Consider the following 18,216-nt stretch of genomic DNA (forward strand, 5'->3'; position numbering starts at 1 on the left):
AGGGGTTGATTGTTTTCGTTTGTGGAGACAAATCATAGGTCTGGGTTGTATTCTCGCCTTCAGGCTGCAGATCGAAAAGTTCCCCTATCTTTAGCGTCAAAGACTAAATACGTGCCAGCCCCTTCGCTCCAGTTTATCAAAGCCTCGCCGTTTTTATCACTTTATCTATACTTCCAGAGTTCATGATGGGTGTTGAAATCTCCCACATACACTGAGGGGTGTGGGTGGGCGTGAATAACATGCGGAGGCCACAGGACTGCCGGGGGTTTATAAATATTGCTGACAGTCATTTCGCCAATTTGTATGGTAACCGTATGAATGTTATTTATGTCTGATGTAGAGTATATGTGTGCATTTTCTATTTTGTTTCGAACATAGGTTGCTACTCCATAAGCTGGATGGTAAGTTGCACCCAGTAAATCGTAGCCATGAATTCTTCCTCTAGCGAGAATTTGTTCCTCGTTTTCTACATGGGTTTCCTGAATTGCGACTACGTCGATATTATTTTCAATGAGTACCTTTTTAAGGTACTCACATTTACTTCTACTAATACCTTCTATATTTAAATGGCATATTCGGACGTTTGGTTCGAGTCGTTTTGTTGCTTGGTCCTGAGAAGGTCCCTTTAAGTTGTTGGTTGGAGGCTACTCAGCTAAACGATTCTAAAAAGGAACACACCTACGACGTAAATATTTCGTGTTGGTATGTGACGAATTACCGACCGCAAGTAACAGGTTTCGTCTCGACAGCCAGACATGTACGGAAACATCTGGAAGAACGACGCAGCGAACAAGAGAGGAAAGGATTTCTTGTGAATGTTCGGCGGTGAAGGCTACGGATTACTAGGAATGGACGGTTCCGTTTTTCTGGAACGTTCAAGAACATGTCTGGTATTTTGGTATTCAATATATAAGGACGCTAATTTTTATGAGTAGTTTAGTCTATAAGATAAATTCCGTCTGTACAGTTGTATAAATAAAGTAAAATGTTTATAGTTGTTTTGTATTTTACGTTGTCACGAGGTGGACAATAAAATCAAAACTGTGGAAACGTTACATTCATCTCAAAAAGAAAAATGTACAGGACAACACGGAGAAGAAAAAATATTAAATAAAAATACGAAAGTTACGACCGGACAAAAACCTTATAAGTGTGAAATTTGTTTTAAGTAGTTTTCTCTGAAAGGAAATTTGAAAACATATTTGAGAGTGCACACTGGAGAAAAACGTTACAACTGTGAGATTTGTTTAAAACAGTTTAGTCAAGCAAGTTCTTTAAAAACACATTGGAGAGTACACACTGGGGAAAAACCATACAAGTGTGAAATTTGTTTTATGCAGTTTTCTCATAAATGTCATTTGAAAACACATTTAAGAGTGCACACTGGGGAAAATCCTTACAAGTGTGAAATTTGTTTAACCCAGTTTTCTCGGGAAGATAGTTTGAAAAGACATTTAAGACAGCACACTGGAGAAGAACCGTACAAGTGTGAAATTTGTTTTAAGCAGTTTTCTCTGAGACGTAATTTGAAAGCACATTTAACAGTGCACACTGGAGAAAATCGTTACAACTGTGAGATTTGTTTAAAACAGTTTAGTCAAGCAAGTTCTTTAAAAGTACATTTGAGAGTACACTCTGGGGAAAAACGTTGCAACTGTGAGATTTGTTTAAAACAGTTTAGTCAAGCAAGTTCTTTAAAAGTACATTTGAGAGTACACACTGGGGAAAATCCTTACAAGTATGAAATTTGTTTTACGCAGTTTTCTCAGAAAAGTAATTTGAAAAGACATTTAAGACAACACATTGGAGAAAAACCGTACAAGTGTGAAATAGGTATGTTTAAAGCACTTTACTACAGCAAGTCATTTGAAAACACATTTGAGAGTGCACACTGGAGAAAAACTTTACAAGTGTGAAATTTGTTTAAAGCAATTTAACCTTGCACATCATTTAAAGAGACATTTAAAAGTGCACATTGTAGAAGAACTTTACAAATGAGAAATTTTTTGTAACCAGTATAACCATGCACATATTTTAAAAACGCATTTGAAAGTGCACACTGGTGCAATACTACAAGTGTGCTATTTGTTTTAAGTAGTTTAATGATAAAAGTAATTTAAAAACACATTTGAAAATACTAGTGCGAAATACAATGCCAATGACCCGACCTCTTCTTAAGTAGACGTGTTTACGACTAAAGGCGCCTCAACACACAACGGAACAACCGAAGGCATGCCTTGAGGCGAACCCAAAAATGTGGGGTTTTCCACATACTACGGTATACATATACGAAGGCCACTCCAGTTTGTGTGTTCGCGCAATGGCATCAACAGATGATGCTTCTTTGTTAATTACACAGTCCTTGTTAGCTAGGGGCCCCACTTCTCCCATCGCAATGGCATCAACAGATGATGCTTCTTTGTTAATTACACAGTCCTTGTTAGCTAGGGGCCCCACTTCTCCCATTTTTTCCGCTAATCTTTGTAAGCAACTTACTTTTTTATACGGTCATGATAATCTTTTGATGTAGTTTGCCGCAAGCATGGCGTATCTCTGAACATAGCTATAAATTCCTCTTGATTTTGAATTGCACGGGCCATAATTTTACGATAAAACTGAATGGAACAACAAAACTAATACAGTTGAAAACGAATCGTCTCGAGGCCTCCACACAGTCCGATCGTCCTCTTGGCGCGGAGGCCTTGAGGCAAGACGATTGATATTTTGTATTGAAATTTCTGGCGTCCACGCATCAGATCTGCAGGAACACCTAAACAGAATTCTCCACACCTACACAGAGATTTTATTTGATGTCTTTCGCCTCAAGGCATGCCTTCGGTTTTTCCGTTGTGTGTGGAGCCGCCTTAACGCTTCCCCTCGGCATCAGAAGTCTCTCGAAGGTCGAAGCAGGTATATAGCAGTTCTAGGTAACTGCTGTTTTCGAGTAGAGGCGCACGATTGTATAAATAGCGGACAATTTTGAATAAAGGGTTCAGTGAGTTATAAAAATCTTAGTCGCGTTTATTAATGTACGGATTCGCGGTTTATTTTTGGCTTGTAAATTAATTGTAATTACATAAATTATTATGTGTTAGTTTTAGTGTTCTTTATATAAATTACTTTAAATATTAAATAAATTGAAAAATAAGTTTGTAAAATAAGGAGTCTAAATAAAGTGTTTTATTTAAATAAATTGAAGTATGTGTACAATATGTACATACATGCCTTAATTGTGCACCTATATTTCTGCAATAATTTTTCCGTTAAAGTAAAATGTTTAAAGTTGTTTTGTATTTTAGGTTGTCACGAGGTGGACAATAAAATCAAAACTGTGGAAACGTTACATTCATCTCAGAAAGGAAAATCTACAGGCAAACACGCTGAAGAAAATATATTAAATAATAATACGAAAGTTAAGACTGGACAAAAACCTTATAAGTGTGAAATTTGTTTAAAGCAGTTTTCTCACAAATGGTTTTTAAAAAGGCATATAAGAGTACATACGGGGGAAAAACCATACAAGTGTGAAATTTGTTTAAAGCAGTTTTCTCACAAATGGTTTTTAAAAAGGCATATAAGAGTGCATACGGGGGAAAAACCATACAAGTGTGAAATTTGTTTTATGCAGTTTTCTCATAAAGGTAATATGAAAACACATTTAACACTGCACACTGGAGAAAAACGTTACAACTGTGAGATTTGTTTAAAACAGTTTAGTCAAGCAAGTTCTTTAAAAACACATTTGAGAGTACACACTGGGGAAAATCCTTACAAGTGTGAAATTTGTTTTTTGCAGTTTTCTCAGGAAGGTCATTTGAAAAGACATTTAAGACGGCACACTGGAGAAAAACCGTACAAGTGTGAAATTTGTTTAAAGCAATTTATTGATTCAGCTGCTTTGAAAAAACATTTGAGAATACACACTGGAGAAAAGCCGTACAAGTGTGAAATTTGTTTTATGCAGTTTTCTCAGAAAGGTAATTTGAAAAGTCATTTAAGACAGCACACTAGAGAAAAACCGTACAAGTGTGAAATTTGTTTAAAGCCCTTTACTCATGTAAATACTTTGAAAATGCATTTGACAGTACACACTGGAACGGCACTGGAAAATGCGTACAAATGTGAAACTTGTTCAAAGCAGTTTATTTCTAAAAGCGCTTTACAAATACATTTGAGAATGCACACTGGAGAAAAGCCTTACAAGTGTGAAATTTGTTGTAAGCAATTTAACCAGGCAGGTAATTTGAAAAGACATTTAAGACAGCACACCAGAGAAAAACCGTACAAGTGAGAAATTTTTTGTAACCAGTTTAACAATGCACATAGTTTAAAAACACATTTGAGAGGTCACACTGAAGAAATACCTTACAAGTGCGCTATTTGTTTTATGAAGTTTACTGATAAAAGTAATTGAAAAATAAAGTTGCGAAATACAATGCCAAATGACCGAATCCCTTTGTAAGCAGACGTTTTTATGATTATAGTCCTGTCGCCAGGGGGTGGGTACAACGGCCTCCTTAATTCAGATGGACTTACCTTTTTTTTTATATATTTTGACCCGTAGAATACGAATTTTTTGGGTAACAGTTGATCCGGATGTCGATAAGATTGTTATAGACAAAGAACTTGAGGAATTACATAACAGTGATTTCTCGCAAAACAAAACATCTTTTTGTATTTTTTGGGTCATTGTAGACAAAAAATGCTCTGACAAGTTTTTTCGTAGGATGCATAGTTTTCGAGATAACCGCGGTTGAACTTTCAAAAAATCGAAAAATTGCAATTTTTGAACCCGAATAACTTTTGATTAAAAAATAAAGTAGCAATTCTGCTTACCGCATTTGAAAGTTTAAGTCAAATTATATCGGTTTTGATTATTTGCATTGCTAAAAATTTATTATTTTATTGGTAAACAAAGCTATAAACACCTAGTGCGTGAGTGATGTTTTCAATGATTTCTCATTTAAAATCTAACGAGTAGGTAGAGTAGTTATAAGTGCAAGCGAGGCAATTTCTACGTAGCATGCGTTAAAACGCATGTATTAGGCACGGGAAACACTATGTGTTTATAGCTTTGTTCAGCAGTAAAAAATTAATTTTTAGCAATGCAAATAATCAAAACCGATATAATTTGACTTAAACTTTCAAATGCGTTAAGCAGAATTGTTACTATATTTTTAAATCAAAAGTTATTCGGGTTCAAAAATTGCCATTTTTCGATTTTTTGAAAGTTCAACCGCGGTTATCTCGAAAACTATGCATTCTACGAAAAAACTTGTAGGAAGATTTTTTGCTTAAAATGACCCAAAAAATACAAAAATATGTTTTGTTTTGCGAGAAATCGCTGTTATGTAATTCCTCAAGTTCTTTGTCTATAACAATCTTATCGACATCCGGATCAACTGTTACCCAAAAAATTCGTATTCTACGGGTCAAAATATATAAAAAAAACTTGGGTAAGTCCATCTGAATTAAGGAGGCCGTTGTACCCCCCCTGGCGACAGGACTATTAAAGGAGGGCGCGAATTGAATCGGGTCAGAGCGGTCGGCTCAGAACGGTACGATTAGATCGGCAAAGTGGACTCGGTCCCCTCGGCAGTTTCGTATCAGCACAGCAACCGTTTAATATAGATTTAAATTATTTTAAAATTAATCTAGTTCATCAGAGTCTGAATGCCTTAGCGTGCAATGAAATACAAAAATAAAAGGTATTGGATTCATAACATTTATTTAAAATGATAAACTTATGGGCAGTTTTATCATTTATTTTACGACCTACTCGACTATGACGAAAAGTTCTTCAAATATTTTTGAATGTCTAGTGTTAAATTTTGTGCAATCCTCGTTGAGCTATTACCCCTTGGAAAGCAGGACACAAACTTTCGAAAATCAATATTTCCTAAAGAAATGCTATCGGTTACTCTAATGCCCGTAATTATAGTCGAGTCTCAAGACCTCATCGAATCTCGAGACCGACCTTGAAGAAAGTTTGTGTTTAGTTTACACACAAATTTTATTCAAGATCGGTCTTAAGATTCAGCTTTAAATACGGGCATAAGTATCCTAATTTTCAACTAAAATAAATAGATAATACATAATTTATAGAAAAACAAACACTTTTTTAAATTAAATTATGATTGATAAATATTAGAAATTCGTTTACCATAGTGCGTTTATTATAATTCTAACGTCTACCTTTCTTTGCATAAAATACATACTACTCGGCATCAGATCATTCGGTAGTTTTATTATTCTACGCCGACGATATGACCGGTCCGAGTCGAACGTTCTTAAGCGGTGCGTGGTGTCTAATTTATTTCTATGTATAGCAAAATCTGCTGATTGTTCTTAGCCGTGCCGACCGTGTTGAGCCGATTCAATGCGCGCCCTCCTTAATTTTAACGTATCCCGTCGGCGTCAGAAATCTCTCGAAGGTCGAAGCAGGTATATGGCAGTTCTAGGGAATTTCGCGGAACTAGTTTTAGGGTTCCCGATGTCGCTATCGTTTTTGAGTGTAGGTGCACGATTGTATAATTTTTTTTTTTTTTTTTTTTTTTTTTTTGTAAGCATTTATTAGCAATCAGAATTACATATTCTATAAGCTAATTTGATAACAAGTACAATAACATATATCAATGTATTATTGTACACTAAAATGGCGTTATGAGGTACATCACCCAGCGGTTTCACCTCAGTTTCAGCGAAGATCTATGGGCCATAATCTTCGCAATCTTCTGTTGTTTAGTGGCTGCAGTAATGGTAATATTAATTGGTTGGGGTGGTTTTCCAATTTCTCGTGATGTCTGTTGGCTCTTTCTTGAATTACTGTGCTGACTAACGGGATGTTTAGGTCTGTATGAAGGGTTTGGTTGGAAATGTACCACGGGGCATTTGCGATGGTGCGTAGAATTTTTGATTGAGTTCTTTGGATAATTTTTGTGTTTGATTTGCTGGCACAACTCCATAGTTCTATACCGTACGTCCATATAGGTTTGATGACTGTTTTATAAATCAGCAGTTTGTTCTCAATTGAGAGTCGAGATTTTCTACCTATAAGCCAATTTATTTCTTTCACTCTCAACTCAATTTGTTTCTTCTTCTTTAAAATGTGTTGTTTCCAGTTTAATTTAGAATCAAGATGAAGCCCCAGGTATTTGACGATGTTCTGTTGTGGTATGTTGACTTGATTAAGGCTAATATTTGGGCATTGGTCTTTCCTTAGTGTGAAAGTTATATGTGTTGACTTAGTTTCGTTAGCTTTTATCTTCCATTTCTTTAACCACTGTCCAATTTGGTCTAGGTGTTCTTGAAGTTTTATTACTGCAGCTCTTGGATCCTCTTCAGTTGCAAATATTGTTGTGTCATCAGCGAAAGTTCCAATGGTGGTTTGTGGAGAGGTTGGTAAATCGGATGTGTACAGTACATAAAGAAGTGGACCCAATATACTACCTTCTGGGACTCCTGATTGAATTTTGTTACGGTTTGATAGTTCATCCTCCACTTTAGTTTCAAATTCTCTGTGATTTAGATATGATTTTAATAAGTCAAAGTATTTGTTGGGTAGGGATTTTTTGATTTTATAAAGTAATCCTGGGTGCCATACCTTATCAAATGCTTGGCTAATGTCCAGAAAGGCTGCTGTGCAATACTGTTTATTGTCCAAAGCTCTATTAATTACATTTGATATGCGATGGCATTGTTGCACTGTAGAATGACCTTGCCGGAATCCAAATTGGTGTTCTGGGATCCAGTTTTGGAATTCTAGGTCGCTCATAATTCTTTTAAGTAACAGCTTTTCAAGAAGTTTTGACATTATTGGCAGTAGACTTATTGGGCGGTATGATGAAACATCCGTTAAAGCTTTACCAGGTTTCGGTATCATAATTACTTGGGCAATTTTTAGTGATATAGGCCAATAATTAAGTCTTAAGATTGCATTTAATATGTACAATAACTTCATTATACCTTTTTTAGGAAGTTGTTTTAGCATTGTTGCTGTTATGAGATCAGTGCCTGGTGCCTTCTTTTCATTCAAATGATTAATTTCATCTTTGATCTCCTTCGGTGTAATTAAAGTTAGTCGCTCTCGTTGATTAATTGGTAAGGCTAGTTCCTGCTCTACTTCTTGTACTTGGTCATTGTCGTGTGGCTTGAAGACTTCAGTTAGATGTTCAGCAAATAAATCAGCTTTTTCTTTGTTGCTTTTTGCCCATGGTCCTGGTGGTAATGAGTTTTTCCGAATTGGAGGTGAAGTATTTATTGGTTTATTTTTGTTTTTGATTGGTTTCCAGATAGAGTTATCTTGACGCGAAAGGTTTGATACATAGTTTTCAAATGAGTTGTTTCTCATCTGTTCTAGAGCTGTTTTTAAGTTTCTTGTTTTTTTATTATAAACTGTCCTGTCGTCTGGTCTGTGAGTTCTTTGCCAAATTGATCTGGCTTTTCGTTTTTCTGCTACTAGTCTTTTTATTTCAAGAGGAATGTTGGTTGAAAATTTTTTTTGTCCAGGTTGAGGGGTAGACTGTTTGGCAGCATTTTGAAGTAAGTTGATTAGATTATTAGTTTCTGTTTCTATTTGTTCGGGAGTTTGCAATCTCACTAGTAGATTTACTTCCTGTTCTATGATTAGCCGGTATGTGTCCCAGTTTGTTTTGAAGTTATGCAGTCGAGGTGTTGGTTTTTTGATTATCACCGTTGTGCTAATTGTGGCAATTATGGGACTATGATCTGATGATAAATCAAAACTTGGTACTACATCTGTATATGATTGAGATATTCCGTTTGTAATAAAGAAATCCAATAGGTCTGGTGTTTTATTTGGATCGGTTGGCCAATATGTCGGTGATCCCGTCGATAGGAATGAGTAGCTTTTATCCTGGATAACTTTTGCTAGCTCTCTGCCTTTGGTGGTTGTTAGGCGTGAACCCCATAGCGTATGTTTACAGTTGTAATCTCCACCTGCTATAAATTTTGGCCCTAGAGTTTCGAAAAAGGGTAGAAGATCTTCTTTTGTAAGTCTATGCCTGGGCGGACAATAAATTGCTGTGACAGTTATATCATATGGAAGAGTTTGTATTTTTATCGATGTTGCTTGAATGTGATTTGTTTCGTATTTTAGCATTTCATAATGTTTTATAGTTTCTCTTATCAATATGGCTGAACCTCCGTGGGCTGTACCATCTGGGTGATTTGTGTAATATAATTTATACTTAGGTATCTTGAAGTAGGTTCTGTCTGTAAAATGGGTTTCACTTACTAGTAGTATGTCAATGAAATTTTGTTCCAGAAATAGTTTTATATCTTCTTTATGATTAGGAAGACCATTGGCATTCCATTGGGCAATTCTTATGAACTTTGACATTGTTAGTTTACTTTATTTACTAGCATGGAAATCATGTTGAGCACCATACTGTTTTGTTGCATTAGCTGGTTAAATAAATTTTTAAACTCTTCTAGAAATTTGGTAAGTATACTCGCTGTATCTTCGTTATTGTTCTGATTATTTGCTGCAGCTTGAGCGTAACTTTCATACTGATTCTGAATCCTGGGTTGTGTATATATTCTGGGTTGTGTATGTATTTGATTTATTGCTGGATTTAATACGTTTCCTCTGTTATGATACCTGTTATTAATATTATAAATTTTTTGGTAATGTTCACATCCTTTATAATTTGCGGGGTGATCCCCACCACATAATGCACATTTTGCTGGAGTTTCTCTAGTCTTCTTACAAGTTGTGGTATTGTGGGCTCCTCCGCATTTGACGCATACAAATGGTTTATTGCAATATGACTTGGAGTGACCGTACGATTGGCATCTCATGCATTGTATTATGCGATTTTTGGTTGTTCGGGGAGGTTCAATTTCAATAACTCTATTCTGTAGCCCCCTTAAGTTATAAATATCTTTGTTATTTGCTGCCGGTTCGAGATCCACGAAGAACAAATTAAGTGGCTCTTTAGTAATTCTGTGTTGTGCATTTATTATATTTCGAACTTTATGACCCAGTTTTAGGAGTTCGTTTTTTATATCCTCGGTGTTAGTAGAGTGGTGAAGGTATTTTATTACAACTCTATAGGCTCGATCCTGTTTTAACTGATATGTATGGTGATAAATGTTATGTTCATTAAAATATCTAACCATTTTTCTATATGTATCTGGCGTGCCACAACTTAATTTTACGACATTGTTAGTTAAACTTTTTGTATGATATTCTTCCCTTTCTGCTACATCCTTAATTTTTTGTACCATTTTTTGATAGTCTTGTACACCGTGTATGAAAATTGGTGGAGGGTTTGCTGTGTTGTTCTCCTTGGGAGGGATTACTTCATTTTCTAGCGCTTCAAATCTATTTTCTGTTACAATAATATTTGTACTGTTTGCATTGTCTGTTGTTTTTCTGATTTTTCTTCTTTTTGAGCTTCTAATTTCTTGCCAATGTTGCTGCTAGCTGGTTCGTTGTTTTCTTCCTCTTCTTCACTGGTGGATGGCAATCGTTGTAATTGATAATTTGAAGCAGAACTATGATATGTGATCGGCACTAATGGAATTTGTGTTTGTGGTAGTGGAGGGTACAAGTTAGGTGGCATTGGTTTAGTTGGTGCTGGTTGCGACATCGATATTAGATATGGCGGGTTTGTACATTCATGGCTAGTTGCCCTTGTGTGTTGACTTGTTGATACATTTGTGGGTTGGTTATTGAATTATTACTAAACTCTGTATTTATCCCGGATGGAAACATATTTTGAAAAATATATTTATCATCATTTGCGTACCTGTGTATTAGTTTTCCTGGACTGGGCTTGTCACAGTCCCGAACAGGGTGTTTTTTTGCTGTACTAAATTACTTCGATATGTCGATACAAGAATGGACTGAACAAATTTTATCTACGTTAAATAATCTGTGGTTAAATCACAAAATTCGAAGAGAAACTTTGAATTATGTATTTAAACTTTGACAGTTATTTTGACAATCCCCGATTGTATAAATAGCGGAAAATTTTGAATGAAGGGTTCAGTATGTTATAAAAATAAAATTCTCGTCGCCTTTTTGAATGTAGGGTTTCGCCGTTTATTTTTAATTTACTAGTTTTAGGCCCGGTCTTTTCACCTCCGAATAAATATGCTCTTATCTGGCAGTTAGCTATCTGGAGGATAAATATTTATTCGCCAGATAAAATGTACCCGTCTTTTCACGTCAATTTATGTTCCAGTTAGTTATCCGGTAGATAAGCTTAAAAGTAAGTTTGGATTCCGAACACACCTGACTTTTATGTTTATTTTTATAATTTCAGCTTTAACTTAACCTAACATAATTAGATTCAAAGTATTTCAAAGATGATTTTATCGATTTTATTTCCATTTTGGAAGAAGGAATGAAGGAAATGTAAGTAAATCAAAGAATTACAACTTAAAAAAATAGGTATACAAAGTCATAAGGTTTAGAAATACATTTCCATATTTTAATCAGACAACAATATTGTTTTAGAAGGAAAACATTGATTATGCTGAAATAGTTTACTGGAGAGCTTGAACAAGAGGTAAATCCATTTTAAATTAGAGGAAAACTGTTGATTTGTATGTAAAATAGAAGACAAAGACAAGTTTAAATAAAGACAAGCTAGCTAATGAAACAGATGCAGTGGTAATTTTGTTTACATAATTATATATGTACATATTATATGATTATTAATATTAGGTTTGTTCTAGCAAACAGTCAAACTAGTCAGAAACCGTCAGCAATTAGTTGCTCAGTGAGACAACATAGTACAGTCACCAGTGCTATCCCCTATCTACTCGCGCTGGTCGACTATTCGCTGATGGTTTCAAACCGTTTGAAACTGATGCTAGAACAAACCTAATGACTGTTCAATGATGTAAAAATTTGTTAATGTGGGGAAAACTTTTATTTAAATTCAATACTATATTTCTGTAAATATCATGCAATATGGCAAAACTTGATGTTACGTCTGATTTTAGCCATAATGAGATTATTTGCTTGATATGCTATTTAGTAACATTTCTTCAAGTTGGTATAGTTTGGTATGTGTATGATGAAGGTAAAACCCCCTTTGTCCCACATGTCCCCTTTTAACTTACAGTAGAACCCTAATTATCCGTGCTATGATTTTCTATTACTCAAGTTGCATTTTTGAGGTTTTATCAACATAGCGTCATTGTAAATCACTTAACGGAAACTCTATATGACGAAAGAGAGACTCATAATGAAAGATTTATTTTTTCTGTTATCTTTTTATGTGTAACATAATATTATAATATGTATGTGTATACGTACTTATTATACATAAGAAATACATGTTCGGATTATCAGTGCCACCTTCGGTCCCGAGGAGCACGGATAATCTGGATTCTACTGTATTAGGTAGGCCAGAACTTGATATATTACTTGATTTCTTATGTTGATTACTTTTCGTTTTTGGGTTGACAAAACATGATTTAAACTTTCAAAATGCCCTCCTGAAAAATTAGGCTAGATGGACATATCAATCATTGTCAAAACGCTACAGATTTATAATCCATCCAACTGGTATATTGAATAGTAAACTAGGGATAAACCAACTATGTATATCAAAACACAATATTTTAAAGATTGGATAATTTACATGGTAAATTGAAGAATCCCAATAACAAGAATAAAACCTAATTTTAATATTTGTTATGGGTCATTCCACGAACATACGCCTGTTTTGGATTACTTCGACAACGAATATTTTACGTTGCAAAATAAGAAGAACAAAAGTAAATTGCAAATTACATTGTTATTTATTGGAATAATTATTAGTGCCATTTACTTTCGTACTTCTTAGGTTGCACAGTAAAATATTCGTTGTCGAAATAATCCAAAACAGGCGTATGTTCGTGGAATGGCCCATAGTAGATATCTTTCACTTTTCTAAATAAAAAAAATTGGTTACAGATATGACAAACACCTAGAAGATGGAATCCTGTGTTCTCAAAGAAAAAGCTAGTTCCAGAAATAAGCTACCAATAATAAACTAGAGAATGTATTACAAGAAAGAACAACGCTAATACCCAACATAGCTCAATTGCTTCAGATAGAAAAAGAGGAGGAAAGGGTAGAACACAAGCGTGCCAGAGAAAATTAAAGGGCGGAAGAGACACAAAAATTCATTGATTTATTAAATTTAATAATTAAATTATACAAAGGACAATTAAATAAAGAATAAAAAATTATACATGTATATTAATGATCCTTCTATTTCCCCATAAAGCTTGTTACTGACCAGGAGGTATACTATAATAGATATATTACATCTCATATTGCTCACTATAATAATGAGTGAGCCTGCATAAACGGAACCATAATATACATTAGGTATAGTTCCGTGTATGCAGCCTCACTCATTACTATAGTGAGTGATATGAGATATATTTTAATATAGTTCCCCGTGCGTGACAAGCTTAACACAAAAATTTTTATAAGGTTATCAAACATCATAACTTCAGTAAATTCAATAATTTAGCTTATTCCTGGTCTATACTTAGCAATTCATTTTCAAAATTGTCTTCATTTTCATCTCTCTCTATGTTATAAATATATTGCTTCAGTGTAGGACAACTGAATCAATGTAATCATTTTGTTTTCTGCTATATACAAAAAGGGATGTATTTGCGGACTCATTAAAAAAGTAACAACCCATTGCTATGATCTGAATTTAAACAGCAATAATACAGAATTACTTATATTTGGCACAAAAAAATATTAGTAAGAAGGTACCTATTTAAAACATATCCGGGGAGGGAGTATTACGAAATTCTCAGAATATAAAATCAGTCTTCCTATATTCTATTTTTTTTAGAATTTCATGATACACCCAGTATGTTTGGATACTTAACAGCAGCTTTTTTTTCAAGGTAGGTATCATCTACTGTTTCTGAGAACCATGTGCATACATAATTCTAGTTACTACCTACATATATCAATACCTTTCATTTTGGAATCGTAAAATATTTGGCAATTCAAAGAAATGATGGGATAAGAAACTATTCTATTTTTATTTTTTACAACTTGTTTTCCTTTGTAAATGAATATAGTTGGGTAGGTATACAATAATACATACCTATTATAATTTTTTCAAATTATAACCCATCTTTAATTTAATATCTAATAACTCTGCTTAAAAAATTACAGTAGGTAGGTATGTATAAAAACAAAATAACATAAAATTTGTGATTGAGAATTTTTAGAAAGAACAAAATTTTACTTTTGCAATAAATTCAATCAGACCCTCAAGATTTTAGGTTATATTTTTAGTTTCCTGGTAATCAGAAACCATGAAATATACGAAAATCAAAGTTTATCTGCCAGATAACTTCTTATTCGGTACTTTATTCGGCAGTTAAATATTTGATATTTAACGTCAATTTATCTGCCGGATAACTTTATTCCAGAGTGAAAAGACGCTACTTTTTTTATCTGTCAGATAAACTTCCCGTTAACTATTTATCCGGAGGTGAAAAGACCGGGCCTTAGTGTTCTTAATATAAGGTTTGTTCCAACACAACGAGAAGCGTCATGTAACGATCACGTTACTATAAAATAATACGTTCCATGCGTTCTGTGTCTGTATATCATGCGTTCCATGGGTTATTTTATTTACTGCGCAGGACGGTGATCGTTACATGGACGGTTTCTCGTTGTGTTGGAATAAACCTTTTACATTACTTTAAATATTAAGGCCCGGTCTTTTCACCTCCGAATAAATATGCTCTTATCTGGCAGTTAGCTATCTGGAGGATAAATATTTATTCGCCAGATAAAATGTACCCGTCTTTTCACGTCAATTTATGTTCCAGTTAGTTATCCGGTAGATAAGCTTAAAAGTAAGTTTGGATTCCGAACACACCTGACTTTTATGTTTATTTTTATAATTTCAGCATGATTTCAGCTTTAACTTAACCTAACATAATTAGATTCAAAGTATTTCAAAGATGATTTTATCGATTTTATTTCCATTTTGGAAAAAGGAATGAAGGAAATGTAAGTAAATCAAAGAATTACAACTTAAAAAAATAGGTATACAAAGTCATAAGGTTTAGAAATACATTTCCATATTTTAATCAGACAACAATATTGTTTTAGAAGGAAAACATTGATTATGCTGAAATAGTTTACTGGAGAGCTTGAACAAGAGGTAAATCCATTTTAAATTAGAGGAAAACTGTTGATTTGTATGTAAAATAGAAGACAAAGACAAGTTTAAATAAAGACAAGCTAGCTAATGAAACAGATGCAGTGGTAATTTTGTTTACATAATTATATATGTACATATTATATGATTATTAATATTAGGTTTGTTCTAGCAAACAGTCAAACTAGTCAGAAACCGTCAGCAATTAGTTGCTCAGTGAGACAACATAATACAGTCACCAGTGCTATCCCCTATCTACTCGCGCTGGTCGACTATTCGCTGATGGTTTCAAACCGTTTGAAACTGATGCTAGAACAAACCTAATGACTGTTCAATGATGTAAAAATTTGTTAATGTGGGGAAAACTTTTATTTAAATTCAATACTATATTTCTGTAAATATCATGCAATATGGCAAAACTTGATGTTACGTCTGATTTTAGCCATAATGAGATTATTTGCTTGATATGCTATTTAGTAACATTTCTTCAAGTTGGTATAGTTTGGTATGTGTATGATGAAGGTAAAACCCCCTTTGTCCCACATGTCCCCTTTTAACTTACAGTAGAACCCTAATTATCCGTGCTATGATTTTCTATTACTCAAGTTGCATTTTTGAGGTTTTATCAACATAGCGTCATTGTAAATCACTTAACGGAAACTCTATATGACGAAAGAGAGACTCATAATGAAAGATTTATTTTTTCTGTTATCTTTTTATGGTAGGTACATAATATTATAATATGTATGTGTATACGTACTTATTATACATAAGAAATACATGTTCGGATTATCAGTGCCACCTTCGGTCCCGAGGAGCACGGATAATCTGGATTCTACTGTATTAGGTAGGCCAGAACTTGATATATTACTTGATTTTTTATGTTGATTACTTTTCGTTTTTGGGTTGACAAAACATGATTTAAACTTTCAAAATGCCCTCCTGAAAAATTAGGCTAGATGGACATATCAATCATTGTCAAAACGCTACAGATTTATAATCCATCCAACTGGTATATTGAATAGTAAACTAGGGATAAACCAACTATGTATATCAAAACACAATATTTTAAAGATTGGATAATTTACATGGTAAATTGAAGAATCCCAATAACAAGAATAAAACCTAATTTTAATATTTGTTATGGGTCATTCCACGAACATACGCCTGTTTTGGATTACTTCGACAACGAATATTTTACGTTGCAAAATAAGAAGAACAAAAGTAAATTGCAAATTACATTGTTATTTATTGGAATAATTATTAGTGCCATTTACTTTCGTACTTCTTAGGTTGCACAGTAAAATATTCGTTGTCGAAATAATCCAAAACAGGCGTATGTTCGTGGAATGGCCCATAGTAGATATCTTTCACTTTTCTAAATAAAAAAAATTGGTTACAGATATGACAAACACCTAGAAGATGGAATCCTGTGTTCTCAAAGAAAAAGCTAGTTCCAGAAATAAGCTACCAATAATAAACTAGAGAATGTATTACAAGAAAGAACAACGCTAATACCCAACATAGCTCAATTGCTTCAGATAGAAAAAGAGGAGGAAAGGGTAGAACACAAGCGTGCCAGAGAAAATTAAAGGGCAGAAGAGACACAAAAATTCATTGATTTATTAAATTTAATAATTAAATTATACAAAGGACAATTAAATAAAGAATAAAAAATTATACATGTATATTAATGATCCTTCTATTTCCCCATAAAGCTTGTTACTGACCAGGAGGTATACTATAATAGATATATTACATCTCATATTGCTCACTATAATAATGAGTGAGCCTGCATAAACGGAACCATAATATACATTAGGTATAGTTCCGTGTATGCAGCCTCACTCATTACTATAGTGAGTGATATGAGATATATTTTAGTATAGTTCCCCGTGCGTGACAAGCTTAACACAAAAATTTTTATAAGGTTATCAAACATCATAACTTCAGTAAATTCAATAATTTAGCTTATTCCTGGTCTATACTTAGCAATTCATTTTCAAAATTGTCTTCATTTTCATCTCTCTCTATGTTATAAATATATTGCTTCAGTGTAGGACAACTGAATCAATGTAATCATTTTGTTTTCTGCTATATACAAAAAGGGATGTATTTGCGGACTCATTAAAAAAGTAACAACCCATTGCTATGATCTGAATTTAAACAGCAATAATACAGAATTACTTATATTTGGCACAAAAAAATATTAGTAAGAAGGTACCTATTTAAAACATATCCGGGGAGTATTACGAAATTCTCAGAATATAAAATCAGTCTTCCTATATTCTATTTTTTTTAGAATTTCATGATACACCCAGTATGTTTTGGATACTTAACAGCAGCTTTTTTTTCAAGGTAGGTATCATCTACTGTTTCTGAGAACCATGTGCATACATAATTCTAGTTACTACCTACATATATCAATACCTTTCATTTTGGAATCGTAAAATATTTGGCAATTCAAAGAAATGATGGGATAAGAAACTATTCTATTTTTATTTTTTACAACTTGTTTTCCTTTGTAAATGAATATAGTTGGGTAGGTATACAATAATACATACCTATTATAATTTTTTCAAATTATAACCCATCTTTAATTTAATATCTAATAACCCTGCTTAAAAAATTACAGTAGGTAGGTATGTATAAAAACAAAATAACATAAAATTTGTGATTGAGAATTTTTAGAAAGAACAAAATTTTACTTTTGCAATAAATTCAATCAGACCCTCAAGATTTTAGGTTATATTTTTAGTTTCCTGGTAATCAGAAACCATGAAATATACGAAAATCAAAGTTTATCTGCCAGATAACTTCTTATTCGGTACTTTATTCGGCAGTTAAATATTTGATATTTAACGTCAATTTATCTGCCGGATAACTTTATTCCAGAGTGAAAAGACGCTACTTTTTTTATCTGTCAGATAAACTTCCCGTTAACTATTTATCCGGAGGTGAAAAGACCGGGCCTAAATAAATTAAAGAATAAATTTGTGAAATGAAGAATACTGATACAGTGTTTTATTTAAATAAATTTAAT

General features: G+C 33.5%; 1 long non-coding RNA gene across 4 annotated transcripts; it reads left to right on the top strand.

Annotated features, from left to right (window-relative positions):
* Positions 1 to 11,379: 11,379 nt before the first annotated feature.
* Positions 11,380 to 16,853, top strand: LOC126888002 (uncharacterized). 4 transcript variants are annotated; one of them, XR_007699337.1, is made up of 4 exons: positions 14,699 to 14,865; positions 14,920 to 15,022; positions 15,125 to 15,280; positions 16,576 to 16,853. It is a non-coding gene; the product is annotated as an uncharacterized LOC126888002 (long non-coding RNA). The 4 variants fall into 4 exon arrangements; XR_007699335.1 differs by having other exon boundaries at positions 14,700 to 14,865; positions 14,931 to 15,022; XR_007699336.1 differs by lacking the exons at positions 14,699 to 14,865; positions 14,920 to 15,022; positions 15,125 to 15,280 and adding an exon at positions 11,380 to 11,644.
* The last annotated feature ends 1,363 nt before the right edge of the window (positions 16,854 to 18,216 follow it).

The sequence above is a fragment of the Diabrotica virgifera genome, chromosome 7 (assembly GCF_917563875.1).
Source record: "Diabrotica virgifera virgifera chromosome 7, PGI_DIABVI_V3a".
NCBI classification, from domain to species: domain Eukaryota; kingdom Metazoa; phylum Arthropoda; class Insecta; order Coleoptera; family Chrysomelidae; genus Diabrotica; species Diabrotica virgifera.